Source organism: Zosterops lateralis, assembly GCF_965231275.1.
Source record: "Zosterops lateralis genome assembly, chromosome: Z".
Lineage (NCBI taxonomy): Eukaryota > Metazoa > Chordata > Aves > Passeriformes > Zosteropidae > Zosterops > Zosterops lateralis.
The window spans coordinates 56870020-56893208 of record NC_139800.1 but is presented as its reverse complement, the minus strand read 5'-3'; positions in this window follow the sequence as shown (position 1 = coordinate 56893208).

Here is a 23189-nt window from a genome sequence, read left to right as displayed (position 1 = left end):
CCCACCACTTCATTTGTGGTTCAGTTTCCAGTCCTTATACTGGAGTAATAAAATTTTCTAAAAATTTTTAAGGGCAGATAACTAGCATTTTCAATAATAATACAACTTGAAGATGTAAGTTAATGGAATGTTATTAATGTCTAAGTGTAAAGCATTATCACTTGATTGCAAAGTAAATAGATTAAATTAAGAAAAGAGTTAGCAAAATAATCCATTTAGGAGTTCAGAGCTGAACCTTGTACTGCTGAAGCAATTGTAATTAATCTCACAATGGTTTATTTATTTTAATAAAAAATATTTTAACATTGACAGAAGGAAACTTGACATATGCAGCAAGTCAAGAGCCAATATCAGCTATAATCATGAATAGAACTGCAATCTTCCTTCAAGTATTTGTCTAGGACAGGAGAAATCACAGAGCCATAGCAGAATGTCAGTAATTTTTAAAAATTTGATTTAATCCAGCTATGTGTTCCAGGTATATGGGTTCTACTCTGGTGCAGTTGTACTCATCTGGTCACTCCTGTGAGGAAAACTTCTTGGTGTCAAGGCTCTCTAAGTGAATTTTGGCAGTACTAAATTAGTGATGGTAACAGAAAGCTTAATTACTCAGATGGCTGAGGCACTGGAATACTGGAAATCAAATTGTTGTTAGTTTTGTGCTTGACCTTGTACGAAATATGGCCAGAGTGCACATAGATTTTGATATTCATGGGGTAGCAACAGAGATCACTGCAAACATTGATCCATCTGCCAGGATCCTCCTGTGCATTGACACCACAAGCAGCAGAAGCTGACAGCTGGACCACAGCTGAGCTTCAAGTTTGAAGCCATTTGCTTTCTCCAGGAGAGCAGATGGAGTATGTTGTGGAAGCAGCTGAGGCCCCTTCTTCACTCACAGACAGGCAAACTAGATGACAGTGTTGTGGAGAAATTATATGGAGACTTGTACTGAATTTAAAAGCAAGGATTACAATTCAAAGTGCATATTATTGATGAAACATCACACACTAGGTGATTTGGCCACAACTGGAAGCAATACACAGTTGAATGGACTGCCTAAAGACAGTCTGTGCCATCAGGAACTGAAAATAATAATGTTATTTGTAGAGAAAGTTGGAGGAATTAAGAAACAATGCAAAATGGAAAAGCCCTTTTTATCCAGCACTTGACTTTTATGAATTGACAGAACACAACTACCAGTCTAAACATCAAGCAGTTACTAAGAAGCTGCAGAAGAGGGTAGACTTCAATCATGTTGATTATCAACATGAAAGGCAATACATTAAGGGTTAAACAAGAATTGATATTTTGCTGGTTGGCATCTTGTCCAAAAAGAAAGGGATAAGAGTGAGGGAACTAAAAAAATAAGTGTATTAAGTGAAAATGTAATGTTCTGTAATTAAACAAAAATAAATTGGAAAGACTTTTATAACCCTTAAAAGATGAGTTATGAAATTGGATCTTTGCTCATTTGCAGATCAATTAAACTCAAAGTAAATGAACTAGTTCATTTGTCAAGAATAGACATGTCTAAAAAGAAAAGCAGAACACAGATTAACAAGTCCAGATGATTTATAGTCTGAATTATGACCTTGACTTCAATTGAAAACACATTTAAAATTTATTTTGTTCCTCTTCTATATTTTTATTACCAAACAACAAAATAAAAGCTAGATATAAAACACCAAGGCATCATATATTAAAAGTGATCATGATTTGAAAATTTCTGGAAAACAAAAACTTTTGCCTAACTATTATCTGGCCAGTAAAAGTAATACAGGTAATTCCACATTATTATGAGGTGAGATACAGCTATATTCTTACCACATGAATAGCATTCTTCTCAGAGAATGAATGAGTAGGTTTTAAAAAGAATAGAAAAAAAAGTTAAAATGGAAGGCCAAGCAATGCATGGCTCTCCTTTGCTTTAAATTCTGGAGAGAATTTATATCAGTAGCATGAATTAGCACTAATATTCTGGGATATTAACTCTCAGAAGGACCAGAAGTCTTCCAGCAGAGCCTTTTAATCAGTATTCAGACATTCTTACCTCTCCTCACACAAGGTTATACATTTTAATTTGATTTATATTTATTGTACATCCAATGTCATATTAACGTGCAGAAAAACTGCAGTGTGGTAAACTGAATTTGACAGAGTTGAACTTAAAGATACTTTCATCACTAAAGATACATTCTCCCCTTTTCCACTTCAAAAACATGCCATTAAGGCCATAGGTTTTATGTGAGTACTCATTTCTACAATGAAATAAATAACTATAATGACCATTACCAGCTAAACTGAATTTCTGTGCCAGAAAACTCCAAGCTGTAGAAATCTTGAAGGACATGTGCAGGCTGATACTTTGTAGAAGTACAAACCTGAAGTCAGAGTAACTTTCTATCTACTACACAAAATAATTCACATTTTGTATGTGACAGATATTCTTTTTAATTGCTTTTGTTATTTTTCTGTACTATAATTTCTACATTAAAAAATAACAAAATACACCTGCAGTGCACCTTTATCTAGGTCATGTTATGTCCTTAATGCATATACTCTCTTCCAAACTCTGAGTTTTAAAACAGAAGGCATTGTGTAATGTGAGAGGTCCTTGTCAGAAAAAAAAAACAACCCAAGATATGCTTTTACATGTATTTTGTCAGTTTCCCTCAGTTCTTAGAAATATCTGCCTTGCCTAGATATTGGAGCTTAGAAGGCTGCCTAAAACCAAAGAATTTCAGGGTGAATAGATGCTGATTTTAATGAAAGAATAAGAGAATATGCAGTCATAAATCTAGTAAAGTCACCTCTGTTGTAGATGAACTTGTTTCAAGATACATAGTCTTGTTCACAAAGCAAATTCTGGAAAAAAAAATTCTTCCATGCCACTTTCAAAAATGTGTTTGAGAACAAAAACATTGCTCAATTAAGCAATGTTTCAATGAATGAACCCTTAGTGGAATTTAGAAAATTTTACAAGAGAGAGGCTGCAGCAAAAGAACACCTGCATGATTGGGTCTTTTATGTAAACATACAAAATTAATGAGGCCACAGTCCCATTGCACACATCATTCTCCTAAAATCTCATTTTAACTAGTATTCACACACCATCCATTTGAATTGGACCATTGATATCCTGGCCAAAAACCTGATTTTGCCATATAATTTTATAACTTCAAAGAAAATTAGGCCTACTAAGAGACAATTTTCACACTAGAGATCTTACAATATAACTAAGCAGGGCAGCAACACTGTGAAATGAGTGGAAAATAATTATCTCAAAAGAGAAACAAAGATGACACTGAAAGCCGAGTGCTCTGAGAAGTCTTCCCTTTGGACTTACCACTGGACTATCTAAATTCATTTTAAGTACTAGGTCTTCCAACATTAAAGTTATACAATACAAGAGAAAACTTACTAAAACTCCAGTGATAAGGCACTAGTAAGACGCTGTGTATGTCCACAATTTTAGATACACCAGTGCTTCTTTATGATGTTTTGTTTAGTTTGAATCATCTATTAAAAATTATGCCATTAAAAACCACAAATTGTCACAAGAGGCTTTTATTGAGTGGGGATTTTATTTGGAGGGGATTTTTTGAGATTTTTTTACTTGACCTAGTATCACTGCTGTAAGTAGATATAACTTTAGTGAAATTGATAGAATTTTCACTTTTTAAATGAGAGGTAAAGTACAACTAAATCTAACTCTAGAGAATTAAAAAGAACCGTCACTGTGAGTGACAGGTTCTCCTTTAAAAATTATCGAATCTGTGCTCCTATGGATGCATTTATCATTCAGCCAAAGGAGCCCTCTTCTCTTCACTGGCGATACCCTAAATGGAGTATTTGCCTCTGAAGACCTCAGGTCAGGGAAGACACACACCTGTTGCAGCAGGCCAAGAGGAGGGCCACAAAAATAATCAGAGAGGTGAAACACCTCTGTGGAAAGGGCAAGAAAGTTGGGATTAGTTAGTCTTCTCATTGGAGATGAGAAGAGTCCAGGAAGACCTTTTGGTGATCTTTCATACTTGTAAAGGGCTCAAAAGAAGGATGGGGAGAAAGCTTGTAGAACCTGTTGTGATAGGACAAGGAGTAATAGTTTTGAACTAGAGGAGAGTAGATGGAGACTATATATAAGGAAGTAGGTTTTTTTACAACAAGGATGGTTGCCCAGAGAGGTTGTGGATGGCTCATCCCAGGAAATATCCAAGGCCAGGTTGGACAGGGCTCTGAGAAACCTGATCAGGATTCTTCCTAATCAGGAAGATGTCCCTGCTCATTGCAAGGGGGGTGGACTTGACATCTAAAGATCCTTTCCAATTCAAACCATTCCATGGTTCAAAGATTTGGAGCTACCATGAGCCAACAAGAAAAAAAAAAGGTACCTTTGAAGAGAAAATAGATATAAGTATATATCCTGTATGTGCCTTACAGTCCCCTGCCTACTGAAATTTTATATGCCATCATGTCTCCTTAATTCATTTTATTTAGAAAAGAAACCATTTCAGAATTATAATCAGTCTAAGGCTTCATGTATGTATACTGTAATTTAAGTCATGTCAGTTTGATTTATGTTTTCATGTCTCATTGATGTCAACTTGATTTATGTTTTAGCTGATGCTTTGAGTATTTCTTTAATGTACTGGCTCTGAAAGCCAGAGTAGGACCCCACTTAAAAGTTCCATTTTATTTCCTAAGCAGTTGTAACTAGATAAGTGAGATAGCAGCTTGCAGTCTTGCAGTCCAGTTGTATATTGGGCTCAATAAAGGGATGATTCAACACTCTACCACCCTTCTTATGACCCTCAAAATATTTATACAATATTTTTTTGAGATATTCATGAGCATTGTATGCAGGAGTCAAGGTGGCATATCTATTTTTCATAATTCACTGCTCAGCAAAATAAGAATGAAAATAATTTTTGGTAGTTCATATGGTCTACCTTTGACTGCCATCTTAGGAGATATTAATGACATTCCCTTGTCACACTGACCATTGTATGGATAAACAAAGTCAGTACTTTCATCATTCTCTTAAACCATTGTAAGAAGCAAAAAAAAAAAAAAAATTCACAGAGCTCATGTCTTGCCAGGATGAGAATTCTCATTCAGTATGTTCACATTATCATCTTAAAAAAATATTTTCTAGTCCTGTAGACATTCTCTGTGTTGAATACAGGCACAAGTTATGATTAGGATGTCTTTTACACCTCTTAACCGGTTTTGTGCTCCAAAGAAAGAGAAATATTTTTATCCTTCATATTAGCTGAGGAGAAAAAGTAGGATTATACCAATGCCAATATTAATTGGCATCAGATTTTCTTCCTCATTCAACATCTGCTCCTTGCCCCTTTATTATAATCATATTAAGCAATTTAATTTCACTGCTTTCCAGAACATTTACAATATTTATTTATGTGGATTTTAATGTGACAGAAAAACAAATTTAATTCTTTTAAGAATTCACTTGCTTTTTTTTCACTTGTAGGTTTGATATCATAAATAAAATGTAATATTGTCATGGGGTTCTTTTGTTTGTTTTAGAGTTCACCAAATAAAGACAAGAAAAAGGAGATAAAAGATTCAAGTTCTTTCCTGGTTTTCTGGACCAATAAATGTACTTCATCATTAAGATCTCCCTTACCCACAATCATTTGTTTTACTTCAAATTCATGATAAAATTCTGTTCTCTTGAATAAAATGGGGTTGTGATGGGCTGGGACTGTTGACATTCATCTTGCAACTCTCTTCCCCGACAGTCATAAAGTGCAGTTTAGTCTGATAGCCTGGTTTTTGTTTTTCATCTCCTAGGCTTCTCCTGTCTCCTATCCTTGTCCACATTGGAGGGTAATTTCATTCTTTTCTTTTCCTGGACTGCATAATACCAAAATCTGGTTGTGAAACAGTGGATCAAAAAACGAAGTCTGTTTATGATTCTATGCCGTTGTTCCCATAAACAGACATAAACCCCTACTATATATCCTATAATCTTCTCACTTGCTCCTTATAGTGGACTACTATTTATTTAAAAAGAAGAGGACAACTTTTCACATTCATCATAAGCATGTACCAAGAATACAACAGAAAAAATAAATAACATGCTTCACTGACTCAGCATTGGCTGATTAACTAGAAAAGCCCCAAGAGCATCTCCAAGTTGGAATTAAGGTTTGCAGTTAGTGTGATATACACTACTTTTTTTCTGTTTGGTACTCCTACGAAATTTTGAGCATTCAGAATTAAACTGAAGAGAGAACACTTTATTGTGATACATATCCAAAGGAAAAACAAATACGTCATCCTTATCAACTTTATAAAACCAAGCTGTTCCTGGTATCACAGCAGGTCACTTCACACTTAAGAAAGACAAATGAGCTAGGATTCTGAGTCTGCTGTCAAACAGGCAGGACAAGACATTACAGGTATCTGATTGTATGTACATACTGCTCACAAATTAAGAACAATATATTTTAAAATTGTGGAAAGATCTATTGAGGATTTTGGGTTAGTTTGTTTTTGTAAAAGTGCATTATAAAGCCTTGGATCACAATTTACCATATTTATCATAGAACACCTCAGAGGAAATCTGGAGAACTTAAAATTTAAATTCCACTTACTGGGCATTTGCCTTTGACATCTAGGCTATACAGCTCTAAAGGCACTGAAGAAAGTTCATAACGAAAGCAGCCAAGAAGCACTGCACAGAGGGAACATGAACTAAAGGAGATAAAAGACAGGATAACAGACTGTTTGCTGGATAACATCAGTCTGCTGTTCGCCTCCAGCATTTTACAGCAATTAAAAGTAATGGAAATTGTAATATTCAACACTTACAGAGAAAAATGGCTCAGCTGTCTCATAAATCATTGGATGCTTTTTTTGCCATTTTAAGATGCCTTTAAAATGTATTCAACAGCTAATAAAGGTTTTCAAAGCTGTACACTCAGTTGCAGCTCTCACTACTTCCACCAATGTATTTGAGTAGTCTCGGAGTTCAGTGCTCCAACGCTAGACACTGAGTGGCAATGGAAGGCACAGGACCTCTGTCTAAGGGCAGTATTGTAATTTCCATATCAGTCCAGAACAAATTACAGTAACATAAAATGTATAAATCAAAATCTGAAAACAGCCCGAAGGTAATTGTGTATTTCTTTGCTGAAGGGCAGTAACAGGAATATTCTACTTGCAGACCCTGATGTGTTACTTTCTTATCTCTTGCTTCTAATATACCTACACTATAAACCAAAGTTTAGATTAAAATTGTGGTTTTGAGAGTTATACAGCCAAAATTTAACATAAAACACCTGATTTTCTTTTGAGGTATACTAGCTTCTTACCAAAAGCACTTAATGGACCACTAAAAGCTTAATTTTGATCAGTTGCTTCATGTTGTCCATATTTTTATTTCACCATCCTAAATCTGAATGTTCAAAGAACTTAATCTTTGTAAGAACTACTTGCCTTAACTGTATTTTTTTTCTGAATAGATTTTTAGAATGCAATGGTTAAAGTCGTTCTTTTGAAAGCTTGTATTTCATAATGCAAGCAGAGAAAGTATGTTAATCAAATGCTTGGCATTCTCTAAAGCAGTACCTACAATATTCTTTAGTCTTACATTTAAAAAAATATATCCATGCTGGTCTTATTACTTTGTTTTTCTCTTTTATTCTTTTCCTCTTTAAGGCTTCTTCAACTTTTCCATGCTCTTCAGCATTTCTCTTTTGGTTCTGTATTCCCCAGCCACACACTTGCCCCGACAGTCATAGACAATGTTAAGGATTCACTCATTTTAAACATTTCCTCACATCTCCTGAGCCATGGATATTATTCTTCATGTAGAGCAAAACATTCTTGATCTTCTGCTATGTGTATAGAAGGTCTCATAGTGTCTTGCCTTCCACAGGCAGCAACCTCTCTTCACGCAAGTATGTGCAAACTTGTTTGCTGTCCTGCTTGTACATTAGTCCAAAGCAACTCCCCTCCCTGACACTGGTATGTGCAGAGCTCTTAACATCCTTTCTTTACATTTTCCAAAGCGGTCAGAACAGATTTTTGTTCTTTACCCATAGGCTTTCCTGAATGTGGTGACAGTAGTTTTTAATCCATATTTAGCATTGAGCTTGTGGGTTTTAAAGCAGGAGTGAACTAGCTGACAACCTTTACATTATTTATTGTTGCTGTTTTCTATTTCTAGGGAATTCAATAATTATAAATATTTATATATATGACAACAACAAATAGAGGGAGCAAGTTGGTTTAGCTAAAAGTTTCAAAAATGATCTGGTTGCCAAATTTCCCAGAGCACTGCGGACTGATTATCACAATATAGTCCCCACATGTAGGTGCTTCAGTCCTTCTGAATGCCCAGAATGTTTCACAGCCAAAATGGATTTTTCAGAACATTGATTTGCAGTCTGCATCTCAAAAAACTACCTGCTGCTATAGATTTAATTTGAGGACATAAGAGGCTATCAACAGCTCACAAAATCAGACCCCTGGTGAAAAAAAAAAAAAAAAAAAAAAAAAAAAACAATTGACTTAACCCTGTAATTTAATTAATAAAATATTTTAAATGTAGTTTAATTTCTGCATTTTTATAATCCTAGTTATTTCTACTCTTTAGAATATATGTTAATAAATAATAATCAATTAATAAATTAGAAGGAAAGAAATTAATAGAATTTTAAAAAATATCTAAATGCAATTTTCTGACAGAAACATGCTTATGCATAAAGAAAACACGATTATTTTAAAGGTTATTTGGCTTCCATGTTTACTGTTTGGTGTTTTTCAAGAAAGCAATGATCTATGAATTTCATCCTTTCTATTGCAGAGATATCTTTGTGGATATAGTTTATGATATTGGTTGTAGATTAAAAAGAAAAAAAGAAAAAAAAAATTTGAGGACATTTCCTTCAAAGTTTTATAGATATTTTAAAAAGCAGACAAAAATTAGTTGAGAATACATTATAGCCACAGACAAGTAAAGGAGGAAACACACAAATCACTAGTTAGTAGTTTCTAAAGGGTTAATAATAATAAAGTGCAGTGCAAAACATGTCTTCAAAAGTGTCTTGTTCCTGCCATATCAGGCTTAAACCACTAGAAGGAAATCTGCTCCCTACACACAACGAAGAATGTCTGTAGAATGCAGCTGGGAAAAAAAAAAAAAAAAAAAAAAAAAAAAAAAAAAAAAAAAAAAAAAAAAAAGCATCTAATAAATGATGGGACATTTTCTAAAGGCACACAGTGAAACTGCAATTCTACCAACACAAAGCAAAGGGGTTCTTTATAACTTACAGCTCTGAGAAAAGTGTGGTTTTTTCACAATACTATATATTTATCCTGAGACATGGAGAAATTTTCAGCCTAAAGCAACTGGGAGAAATGAGAAAAAGAAAACATCAACCTTAGCTTTTGAGTACTTTCCTTAGGATCCACTGCTTAATCTGAGCTTCTGAAATTCAGTCAAAAGAACAGCAGTCCCTTGGAGAAGCATCTCATCTGTTCGAGATAGAGCTCATAGAATGAATGTTTTTAACAACTTATCTCTTAAAATTTAATAGTAATACTTCAAAGTCAAGCAAGTATGGGTAATTTTAGAAATTTGAAGATATTTTAAAGTAGTTCTTCTAATTCTTCAGAGGAATAACTGAATGTATTCCACCACAGGTTGAAGAGAAATTTCCAGTAAAGGAGGAATAATGAAAATGAGAGACGAGTTGTCAATGCCTAACTTTTATGGCTTGCATGCACTTTGCAAAACTGTCTTTTGTAGCAATGAATGAGCTCTGGAAAAAAAGCAAGGTGGCTCCACTTGGCATGAGAAGACCCTGGAAGTGACCAGTGGAACCAGCTGTGGCGGCTGAAGCTGACGGTGTCAGAACATATGTGTCCTCACCACACCCCAGTGAACAGAGTCCTGCTAGGCACAAGGCTGGGAACAAGCAGACTAAGGACGAGTGCCCAAGCTGAAATCCATCTGCTGGGCAAAGTCAGGGTGGGTCCTTTTTCCCCCAAGGCAAAGAGGAGCAGGAAATCACAACAAATGGCTCAGTAATTTCCCTGAAAAGAAGTTCCAGAAATAGGTGCATAAGAAGTTTTTGGGTTAATGGGTACATAAATGGAAAGACAGACAAAGTGAGAATCGGGAGAAGAAATATCTGACGTTTTATTTTTAAACCAGTCCTGTTTTGTTTTTTTTCATTGTTATTCAGACTAATTAATCTTTTCTGTTTCTAAAGATTTCCTCAGAAAGAGAAGTGAGTGCTACATGAAAGAGAGCCTAATCAATGCATTAGCTGAAGGGAAAGCTTTGATCATGGCATGAAAGTTAACTTCCTGGGTCAGGAGACCCAAATCTATATCCACTCAAGAGACACATTGCTCCAGAAGCTCCTTCCACTTTTCAGTATGTTACAACATAACATGTTCAGTAGTAAATATCAAGTTATGTTATATATATTATATAACATATATATACTTATATATTACATATGTATACATTATATATGTATATATAAATATATATATATAACACATATATATACTTATATACAATATACTTATGTACTATATAAGTGCATATGCAAAAGATTAAGATAGATGTAATTTTCTCAGGGTGGCACTGATTCAGCAGAGGACAAGGCAAACTCATTCTAAAAAAAACCTCTGTCATCCACAAAAGTTTATATAACAAATACTGTCCCTATGATTTCTGTATGGTCTACTCCAGTATGACTGATAAGTAGAAATAATCTTTCCTGAAGCTAATATAATGACACAGAAAAACATAAATGTCATGTCTTATATTTAAGACATTTTATTGCCTAGCTCTTGCATTTACATGCCCTCTAGCATAGAGCATAAAAAGTAAAAGGTTTTACTACACCGAAATTTTAGAAGTAGGATACCTTGAAAGACGTCTGATTTCACTGAAATATCTGGATTGCACTAGCAGAATCAACACGACTGAGTAGATAATCAAGATCTGGAAAATGCATCTGAGCTAAAAAAATTGAAACACCGAACTGAAAGTAGTTTTGTTTAATGCTTGAATTTGAAGCATTGTATCAAATGTAAAATGTACCAACTCCAAGTACTAACAATATTAGTTTCTACAATAGTAATTAAAGCTTCCTATTAGAGAAATCTTTTGAAATTAACTAGCAGTCCCACTTTTGAAATAACCTACCATCATCTTTCATTCTTTGCTAATGTTTCTGTTAATTTCTGATTTGCAATGAGCATGATCAGTAAATTAATCAATTGCCATGTCTGTATTTATTTGCAAGTTTCCTGTAAAAGTAGAAGCAATAACTGTAAATCATGGTCATAGCAATAGCATTATTCAATGGGATGGATAGGTAGTCAGCAAATTCCAATAAAAGAAAAATGAGAAAGGTATAAAAACCATTAAGAGTATTGCAAGAGGAAACTCCATTCCAGATGATGTTCATTCTTCCTGTAGAAGTCTGTAAATTCTTCTTCATTTCCAGCTTGAACAGGAAAGGAGCCCCTCATCCAGCAGAGAGTTAACTATTGTCAACCTAGGCATGTTGATCCCTACAGGTTTATACATTTATAGCTCCTTATAATAAAATCAATGCCCACTGAGTAACTGACTCGGAATTAGCATTAACAGCAACCCACAGGAAAGACATGCCATGCAATACTGTAGCAACAGCTCACCCCAGAGGCAAGGCACTGATTAAAAGCTCATTATTCCTCTTCCTTTAAAGTACAAGCATCTCTTCCAAACTTGGAATTTTTAAAGTCCCTCATCAAACGAGACATAAGTGAGGTAAGAGTTTTTATGGGATCATAGCAATTAAGGCTTCTAATATCTTCCCAAGACAATTCACATCATGTAGTCTTGGCATCATATGTGCTTCCACACCTGTTTTCATGGTCTGGTTTGTTGGGATTTTTAGCATTCATGTAAGGAAATTTGGAGCTTAGTTTTCTAGCTGTTTTTCTTACAGACTAGGACATGCAGCTGACCTATTGAAGCAAAAGGATTTGGCTTATTCCTTCTAAGGTCAGTGGAAAATGTTTAAATGTCAGGTATCCATTTTCAAGACATTTCACTGACCGCCAAAAAACTGACATAGCATGTTGATTGAAGGATTCATATAGTCTATGCAACTACAGTTTGAAATTCGGACAAATTTTATCCCCCAAAATATTTATTCTTGTTTCTGTGGACACAAAGAACCATTCCACTGAAATAAATGAAATTAATTACAATTGTTGCTGGAATGGAATTGAATGAAATGGAATGGAATAGAAATAGAAATAGAAATAGAATAGTTCATCTGGAAGGGACCTACTGCCCTACAGTTGGACTTCAATAATCTAGTCAAACTGCCTGGCCACTTCTGGGATGACCAAAATTTAAAACACATTATTAAGGGCATTGTCCAAATGCATGTTAAACACTGCCAGGCTCGGGCCATTGAACATCTCTCTAGGAAGCGTGTTATAATTTTTGACAGCCTTCTTCATAAAGAAATGTCCAGTCAAAATCTCCCCTGGCACAGCTTTGAAAGATCTCACATATTCTATCACTGGATACCAGGGAGGACACACAAGTAAAACATCAGCAAATGACCTCACTGAGATGAAAAACAGCCCCCATTTTAAATTATAATGAAAACTGAACTAACAATCCTGCTTTAGTATGTAAGGAAAGTAATAAAAATATACAAATAGTATCCTTATTACAAAAATAAATATATTTTCCTCACTCAAAAAAACATTTACTTGCTTGATTAAACTAGCTGTGCAACCAGTATATTTTTTTTTAATTGGATAGCTGTATCTGATGGCATGTGCCAGGTCAATACCAATTCTTTATTGTGTAATTAATCTAAGTTGACGTTACCACCACATTATTAAGTAGCTTGATTTCTAATGCATAGCTTTGTTTGTGTGAATTTAGATCCTTCCATGACTGAAAGACTGCATAGCAAAAATCTCAAATCTCTGCCCCAGAAGAATATTGAAATCCGTAGTTATCATAAAATTTTGAAATCTGAGTTTTAAAATATGAATGTTTCAGGAAAGAAAAAAATATTAAAAAAAAAAAAAAAAATAGCTGTACAGTTCACTCTGTGACCCAGGTGTCTGGTCTGGTACATCACCAGAAGGAGATGTACTCCCCTAGGCACCAAAAAAAGTTCTGTGGTCTGTAAGTTTGTCATATCTGGACGTTTTACAGAAACTCCTCCTATATTTCACTACATCCACTACAACATTTTACATTTTTGCTTCTCCTATACTTCACTATATTCAATTAAAAAGAATATATTCAGAATTGCATTTTGCCTTCTGTAATTAAGTCTTCTATAGACTTAAGTACAGAATATAGAATGATTAAAAGGTTTAATGAGGGCATTTATTTCCCAGTTTACAAGATTGTTTGAAGAGGGGCAGGGTTTGACTATTACTCCTATTGGATTTAATAAAATGGCAATCCATTAATATGCTTTTAGAAACAGGTGACTGGATATAAGATTGATGCTTAAATCTGAAAGGAAATGGTATTCTTAAAGCACTAAATTATTTGAAAATGAACCAGAGCTTTTTGACACTAAGATTTTAGGTCATTTCCAGAATCACAGGAAATGGTACCAAACTGAGATATTCCCAGGAATAGTCAAATCACTGGACTGTACTAATGGGAAACAGTGTTCTAAGTGGAGGGAAAAACATATGGAGAGTCTGCTCTGAGACTTCCTCTAGATCTGCTTGTCTTTAATTTCACTTTGTCTCACACTTTAAGGCAGAACTAGCAAAAAAGGTAAAAGTAGAAATTGATTTTAAAAGCTTCAAAGTCTTAAACCACAGACATTCTCAACTTAGATTAATGCTATGCATCAGATTCAGACCTAAAAATGGCACATATGGATAAAACTTTTACTAGATCAGACTCTGATATTTTGGATAAGTGTTTTGGTTTTTTAATGTTATATTATACACATTGTCAGATGAACACGGACATTGCCTACAGCATAACTAAGGAAAAATAGTTACTTACAGTTATCTATTTTTTTTAATATATTTTAGGTTTGAAGGCATGTATTTTTTTTTCAGGTTCAGAAAACTTTCATATTTAGCCTGAGATGTTAAATAAAAAGCATTTACAAAAAAATGCATGTCCATATATTTTGAATTTCTTGATAGACTGATGCTTCCATTGATTTTTAAAACCCAATATTCTGAAGACATCCAGTATCTAATATGGTGTCTTTATCTGCAGGAATTAAGAAATCTCAGACACAGTCTATTATCAGAACAAGCTCTGAAAAAGAACAAGAACAGAAAAGTGGGTATCAGGGACTACCATACACTGCTGTAGAATTGTTACAATCTGCCTGTGGATTATCAGAAGACCTGGGATATGACTGATTTTGTCACTACATATCATGTACTGATATGCCCTATACGGTGTACCAGGAAAAAGAATTTCTGAAAAACTGGCTATCATGTCTTCACTACTGAAGGATTTTTTCACCATTTACAAAATGGTGTTTGTCCTTGGCACCTTGGGCCATTAATCATTTTTAAGTAGATAAGAAAGTACTCCTGGATTTTAAAAAAAGATTTTTAATATTTACCATAGCTATTGGAAGTCACCAAACAGCTACATAGATGAATGGAGATGAATGGAAATGAATGGGAATGAACACTTCATGAGAGACATCAGAATAGATACTGATAAAAATCCATGCATAAGAATTTTTTTTCACAGTCACTAGAAAGTATTCTTTCTTTTTCCCTCAGCTTCAAATTATTTCCTTGAAAAATGAATGCCAGTAGTTTGTGTTAGTACACCATCTTGTGGATAACTCGTCTAATTTGGAGAGTTGCTGCAACAGGCAGCAGAGGGTCCAAGTGCTGGAAGCAACAGGATTACTTCTTATTCATCCAATGTTTACAGTCATAGCAAATCTCCCTTTTATATGCATCATGACTCCTTTCCTAATCTGCTTGTGAAGAGCTGAATCACTGAATGCGAAAGAAGATGTACTCACAGGAAGAAAAGTTAGTTTTTGTTACATACCTTTCTTAAGACACACTTAAAACTGTGTTTGGAAGAAATCACAGGTATTAAGCTCTTTAGTATACCATACAACATATACAAAAATCCCAGAAATAGCAAACTAGTTATCTAATCCACTATAAATATATCTTCATGGCCCATTACAGTCACCACTGGCTTCTTGTACTGCTCCTGTGTTCCTTGGAAAGTAAATGCTAGCTTTGAAAGCACCTGCTGTTCTTTGATACCAAAAATGCTATTGTCCCTCATAACACAGACATTAAATACAAATGTCTTCCATGATCTATGGTTCTTCCAAAGCATTAATCATAAAAATCTCTATCTTATTTCAGACCACTGGGAAATAAGAAAGCATAGGCTAAGCAGAAGGTGTGGGAAAGTTTCAGGATTTTAATATTCTTCATTTTTATACATCTATGATCAATGATCCCATTCTTTGCCATTGTAAGTTAAAGACATTTTAAAGTGATCTTATTTGATTTTATTTGATTTGAATTCCTCCAGGTTGGTTTCTCTGGCAAGGACCATCCAGAAATATTGCAAGGAATATGAGATATCCTAACTCGCATATACCAAAATGGAGGTCTCAAGCTGTTTCAATCCTATATTGGATTAGTGGATCAAGATACATGAATTTTCATTCTACATGACAAATTTTCACAAGACAGTCAAGCACTGGAACAGACTGCCTTGAGAGACTGTATAATCAACATGAAGTCAGAATAGTGCAAAATCAATTCGAAATTATGTAAAGGTTACTACCAGCAATATATCTGTTTGGAGCAGAAAGGTCTAGAACTGTGCAGAGTATAGCTTACTGAACTTAATTTCAGTGTAAGCTGCCTTTTTTGCTCTCTTCGCTCTGCAGGGAAACACAAAGAACTTGAAAAAGTATTTCAGAGTCCCACTTCTGTAACTACCTGCCATGAGCAATATACACACACTATTCACATGGACCCGTGTAGCCTCTCTGTTATCTTTCTGAAAGCAATTCACATGAAATATTAAGAAAGACAAAGGAAATAAGATCAATTGTTCCATTTACCACCCATTAAAATTTGTGTAAAGAAAAATCCTTCTAAACAAAATGCTCTTCCAACAGCCCTATAGTTTATATATTTTATAGAGTGGCTGTTGTGGAAACCCTTCCCTCGCATTCTCTGCTATTACTTCTGGATAAAATGAAGATCAATCAAAACTGTAAACCAGAAAAGATAAAAAAATCTTAAACAAAGAAGAATCAATACTTACAATTTCCATGTCTATATCTTTGTGTTGCTTGCTGCATTTCATCTTCTACAGATACCAACAAATCAACTGATACTTATGATGTAATAAAGTAACTGGATATTTGGTGATACAAGAGAATTTAATCCAGTGTGCTTTGCTGCATTCTGTAATAAAAGGTTTAGTAGGATTTTTTTTTTTTCTTTCTTCCCCTTACAGGTTTATTATTTAGGCCTGAACTTTTTTTAGAAGCTATATGGTTTGATACTGTATTTTTATGAGGCTAGATCAGATCTTTAATGAATATGCTTAAAACTGGTGATGATGTCAAACTGGGCAAGAAATCAATCAGTATAATCTGTTGGATTGTTTTGGAAACCAGCACAATAAAGTAAATAGTTGTATTATTATGTGGCTGAATGTATAAATCAAACAAGGAGTAGAACCTGAGTGCACCGGAACAAAAATTATTCTGAAATAAATATTGGTTCTATAATGTTATTTAGTGCGGTTTAAAATGCCAGAATTGGAGAGAAAAGGCAGAAAACACAGAAAAGCAACTAGAGATAATTAAATTGAATGTATTTCCTTTATGACAATTTTTCATTCTGCTGTGCTGCATACTTACTCAACAGATCTTAAAGTAAAAAGAAGGTTGCTTCACAAAGTTACCTCATAACTTGCTAGCATTTTAATTTACCTCATTTCACAAGTAGAAGAAATTAAGCCTGGGATGAAGTATAAAACCCCCATGTTTTTGGAAAGACAGCAAAACATTTACAGCCGCTGCATTTGGTTGGCCAAACAGAAATGCAGACAAAACATTCAGATCAACATGTAATGATAATTTTTTCCAGAGAAAACAAATAGGTAAAAATTTATTTGATAAATTTATTTCTATTTTCATTCCAGAATAAAATCATTTGAGTTTCACTTTTCTTTTGTAATGAGAGAAAGAAGTGTAATCTCTGATTAGCTTGTCATTGTATCTCTGTTGTTGATTTCTAAAACTAGAGCTCAAAATAACTTCAAAATTTCCAAAGAATTCCAAATCTCAAAAAATTTCAAAACAGACAAAAATTTCTTTGCACATTCTTAGGTGGGCTTGTAGCATTTTCTGGTTTCGATTTTACCAAGTGTTCCATTGCAAGATCATCATAATCCCATTGTTGACAACTTTGCAGTTTGTGAACACTTTTTGTTTGTCTTGGCTCTTTCTGGGGGTGTCAAAGACTGTCCTAAACAGTCCTCTTTGGAGAAGAAGGGATCACTGCACATTCTGAGCGAAGATTTAACTGCTTATCTATCATTACGATTCAGGACAGCTCATGTAACGACATGTGGAACTCTGTTTTTTCGGAGGGCTTATAGCAAAGTTTATTGAAAGACAGATTCCTTTATAGAGTGTTTTGGTATAATGAATAGGATTGATGCTTTAGGGCACCACCTTTTTGTAAACATCTCTACAGTAAACAAGTTGGAAAAACACCAGGTGTCAGGAGGAGGCTATCTACAAGCATTGTTTTAGGTTCTTCTTCATGATTTCCCAGACCAGACTGTGAGAGTTGTGTCCTTTGCTTTCTCACAGGCTTCAAGCTTCTGCCTGGAGCCTAAGAATCTATGTTCTGACCACTGTCAGTTCCCACACTTATCTATCTCCTGAGTCTATCTCCTAATGATGAATGGACTGCACATGACTTCACGCATCGAGCAGGTGGGCATGTTCAGTCCTTTTCATGGGTGCATCTGCAACCAGGAAAGAAGGCAGGGTTGGGTGGGAAGAGTTCACAAGGTGGATGGCAGCTGACATAAGAAAGTGCCCTGACCTGTGAAAGTGCCCTGACATTGTCCAGTCTGAAGAGAAAGCAGGGTTCTCACTCCTCACTGTGAGAATATCTGTTCCTTTACAGAAAATCTAAGTAATTCCAAACTTTTTACAGAAGATCTCCATTTCTTTTAAATTGTTTCAGAACAATGCAGCCTCAAATATTTATTTTTTTCCCCTGCTTCCCATAATAGAGCAGATTGAGTCTTAGGTATTTCTCTGGCCTCTCTCTATCTACAGTACTCAACAGCTGCAGCTATGATTTCCAAGAAGAAGGTATGAGAGGTAAGGATATATTACATACTTCTCTTTCCTAGAAATTTTCTTGCAAAATGGAAAAGTGAGCTTTCAGCAGCCTACTTCAGCAAGGACTCTGTCAGCCTCCAATTGTCTTCAACAACAGTCTGAGAGCCTTAGTCCTATTGCACACACAGAAGTATACCTGGTATTGCCACTTCATCCACTTATCTTAAAACTGTGCCTCCTTGTATCTTACTCGTCCTCTGAAGAAAAGGGGAACCTGGTAATGAATAGAGTACCCACTTTATGTCCTGCACCATAACACCGCAGTCTGCTTTTCTAGTGGCCTCCTCTTAAGCCTCTTTTAAATCTGTATCACTGGGCTGGAGTGGCATAGAGAGACATGAATGGGGTCTTTCCATCCAGATTAATCACCAGAGAAGACTAAATGTTTGTAGAGTATCACTGAAAAGATAGAAGTATTTTTTTAAATTTCCTTGAGAATAAGAATAATATTAGTAATGTTCTGGGAAACAGCTTCTTACAGGTGTCAATAATATGACAATAGTCACTGTCATCAACTTATGTTCAACAAGAAGTTAACAATGAGGGAATCTCTACAGCACCCAGCACAGCTTTGACACATGGGAAGGACAGCTTTTTGTCATCTAAGAGAAAGAATACCAGTGCAGGAGGGAAGTTAAAGTCCAAACGGAATTCAAAAAGACTTTAGTTAAATTGCCATTGTGGAAGCATGGCACAACTTGTTTGAAAATAAGTAATTCTTTCAAATTTCTGCACAGCTTCAGTAAAGCACAGTACTGGAAAATGCATAATCTGCCCACCTAGAAAACATTGAGCAAAAGTCCATAGAATGAATGATTGGGACATGGTATCAAAAGGCTTAACCTAACAGTATCCTGCACACTAAAACAATTATTTATCATTTAGATGATCACTTGCTTTGCTAAAGCTTTAAACTCAGGGGAAGTATGTTGACCAAAACCATCCAAATCTTGTCAGTGTGCCATTTTGACCCAGCCAAAAATCTGCTATGGAACAATATTTACTAACTCCAGAGTGGACAGAACTGATGAGATATGCTTTGCTAAACATTCAATTTATCCATTAAGGAAAAAAAATAATTTATTACTACACCTATTTCTTGGTATTCTAGGCAGATCTTGCTACTTATTTTTTCTTTGTTACCATATGGCTTCTCATCACCACTGGCATTCTTCCATTTTACCTTACACAACTAAGCATAACCACTAAACATTTTCACTAGGATTTTTAAAGTACCCAGAGGTCTGTTCATCACTAGGAACTTGCACCTTGGATAGATTTAACAGATCAAAACTAATGGGCTGAACACCTCACTAAGGTGAGCACTTCAAAAGATAAAAGCAGAAAGTAATTGAGAAATATAAGAGGTTCTGGTACAAAGAAGATCTCTTGAGCTTGGAGAAGGGATGAGTGTTGCATGAGAAAATTTAGTGGAGTCTCTTGCGTGTGGATATGGAAAAGTATGTGTGGGTAGAGACAATACAGTGTGGATCTTTGATATTTTCTTAGTCATCTGCCTAAATATATATCCTAAATGATTCACCATAAATTGATTCACCATATCCTAATGGATTCTGTTTACAGATATATGTAGTTTAAATACTATGCAAAATTTCTCAAATAAGAGTACTTCAAAACAACCGCACCAAAACCCAAACCAGTATTTTTTCAGGGTCCTAAAAATTATATCCTGATAACATTTCTGCACTATTTTATTGTTCAGTCTGGTTCTGGCTTACTGCAGTGATTAATATTTCAACAAGTGACTCATGTTTAGTATTTTTTGTATCCCAAATGTCTTCCATATAATCAGAACGTTTCAAATAAAATTATTCTATATTATATCTAAATGAAATTACCTCAGAAAGGAAAAGAAATGCTTTGCATTTTTATAAGCAAACTTGCTTTTCTGTAATCTACTGATTTAGAGAACTTGATCTGCATAACCATAACATAATTTCTGGTTATTTTTTTATTCATTTACAGGGTACTCATCAATGCTCTGAGCAAAGGAAAAAATCATAATGAAGTGGTTTTCATAATCCATGCCAGTACACACCACTCTTCCCATTATGGTTGGTTATTTTACCTATGTGTTTGAAACCAGGACACTAAGAAGAGCTTCAGAAGACAGAGAAAACATTCATATACCACTTTTCCATGTTAAACCAGACAGTTTTCTTGTTTCTGGGTTTTCATGTGTTTCATTGGGTTTAACAAGAAAATTTTGGAGATTCCATGTAACAAAAGAGCAAAACTGGTAAATAAAACCTCTGTAAACTAGTAGTAACATGAAACAAGAAAAGTGATTACTTTAAAAAAATACTCAGTAAACAGCAGGAATATGGGCCCTTCTAACTGGTCAAATGCTTCTCTTCCTCCACTGGAGATCTTCAAAACACTGATCAGCCACAGAAGTGGTTGCAAAAATTTTACACCAGCTTCTGTGTAGAAAAGAGGCTTCCTGAAAACTTACAGATCTGTCAGCCAAGTAGTTCTACTTCTTGGTGGGTACATGCATGTTTAAAAAATGCTGTTAAACAAATGCTGCCTATCACAATTACAAACCACATAGCCAAAAGTAGAAAGAAGGAACAATGAGGTGATCAGGAAAATTATTATGGTTACTTTAAAAAAATTAAATTAATAAACAATACTGTGCAGTTTAACAAAGATGTATCAGTGACGAAGAAAACAGAAAAAATTTTACCACTAATATTTTGCATCTATTGTAGATATCATAGGAAATGTAGCTATGCTGGTAAAAGACCTTAGTATACACAACATGCAAAAGCCTCTACAGAGAACTAATTTAATGTTGTAGAAAAATAAACAAGATTTGCAATTTATGGTGTAAACCCTTGTAAACATTGTAAAATGTCTTTGTAAAGAATTTATTCAGAAAAATAAAAATAATAAACAGGAAACATCATGTATCACATTTATTTCATGTATTGATAAGAGGTAACAAAGGTTTTTGATGCCAGCACGCTCTATAAGTGTCAGGACTGTCTGAAACAGGTAGCATGTAGTCTTAGATAAACAGACAGTGTTCCGATAGTCTAGACTTGTCTTGTCTGTACACAGCTATCCACCTGGGCTTCCCTGGAGGCTGCCTGCCTTGCCAGGCGCCAGCCCTGCCTCAGGGTGGTAACCCACATTCAGACCTGTGCCCACAGGAAACCCCTCCTTGGACTTGTGAATTCTCTGCCCTGATGGATGCTGTCACATCCAAACCCATCTCCTTTGCTGGCTCTGGATTTATTCAGCGTGAGATTAACACTGCCTATGAGTTTATTGATAAAAACAGACATAGTCTACTTGATGCTATGTATGAAGAGGATATGCTCATGCACTGAAATACTAATATCTTCCTTTATGAAGTATCTACCTTGTTTACATCTCTCATAACTATGATAATATTTCACCTTTCTAATACTTTCCTTGAGAATAAAATAAGAAAAAGGAAAAGGAACCCAAAAGTTAGTACAAATTATAGATCCTTTTTTAATTCTTTACATGAAGTGAATATCCACAGAGAAAAAGAATCGGTAACTAAAGACTGTTGGTAGGAAGGAGACCATCTGAAAAAAATACACAGCTCAAATTTGAAAACAGAGTTCATATGGAATGACAGATCATTTATGTCTCATTCCTTATCAGAGAGACAGGGGTCAAAAAGTGAAACATATATATAATGCAAAATAGACTGTACTACAGAGAAGAGAGAAAGATGGAGCTAATCAAACAGATACAGACCACACTGACTACAGTGCTACTCATCTTTGTATCCTTTAAGTGGCATGACTTGACCTAAGTAAAAGCCCAATCTAATTTATTGCCTTAAAGAGATTGAAATCAATTTTAAGTTCATTTTACCTATAAGTAACAGATAGAGCACTTAACATCAGCAGTATGGAATATCAGATTGCAAATGGCTATGTCAGACAGAAATATCAAACCTAACCTGTAGGCATACACAAAGACAAAGCACTGGGGCTCACAGCACATTTTTTTCTCTATGCCGATTCCTAAAAGACAGTGACTTCTCCACCACCATGGTCACTTCTTAATAAGAAGTCAAAAAGTCTCTTCCCACCCTGTTTAAAATATCTGCAGAGAAACAACGCTAGATAAAGTGAAATGAGGCTATAAGCTATAATTTTCCATTAATGGAAAAGAATTTGAGAAGTTCAAATTTAGTCACCAGGAAACATTTCTAAATATGTTTAAGTAACTGGAAGTGCTGCCAACACTGGATTAGCACTGTACTGCATGCAATTCCACATGCCACGCACCAGAGAATATATGGAGTGATGGGAATAAATTAAAATTTAATCTTTCATTTTTGGCTGTAATTTTTCAGAACCCCCTAAGAGGCTGTTTATACAGAATTCAAACAGAAGCCTTTTAACAATGGTGAAGGGAAGCCAGATGCTATTTGCTGTACACTGAAAAGATGGAAAGTTTGGATCTTCTCTGTGGTCATTAGTCTGCAGCTGATTCATGTTCAAATGAATATTAGTTTAGAGATTTTTAGTTGCAGTTAATGAGATAAACAGTTACATTTTCTGGAAAATTTAAGGAAATCATCTTATCATTGTCCACTTGAAAAAAATAGTAAGAAACAGAACCTTATTCTCTCACCCAGACTAAAGTATTTTAGTACTAATCAATGCTCATTTGTGGTATGACTTCCTAATGAACATCATGTTAGTGCAATAAAAATCTTCAACCTCACCAACATAAGAATAG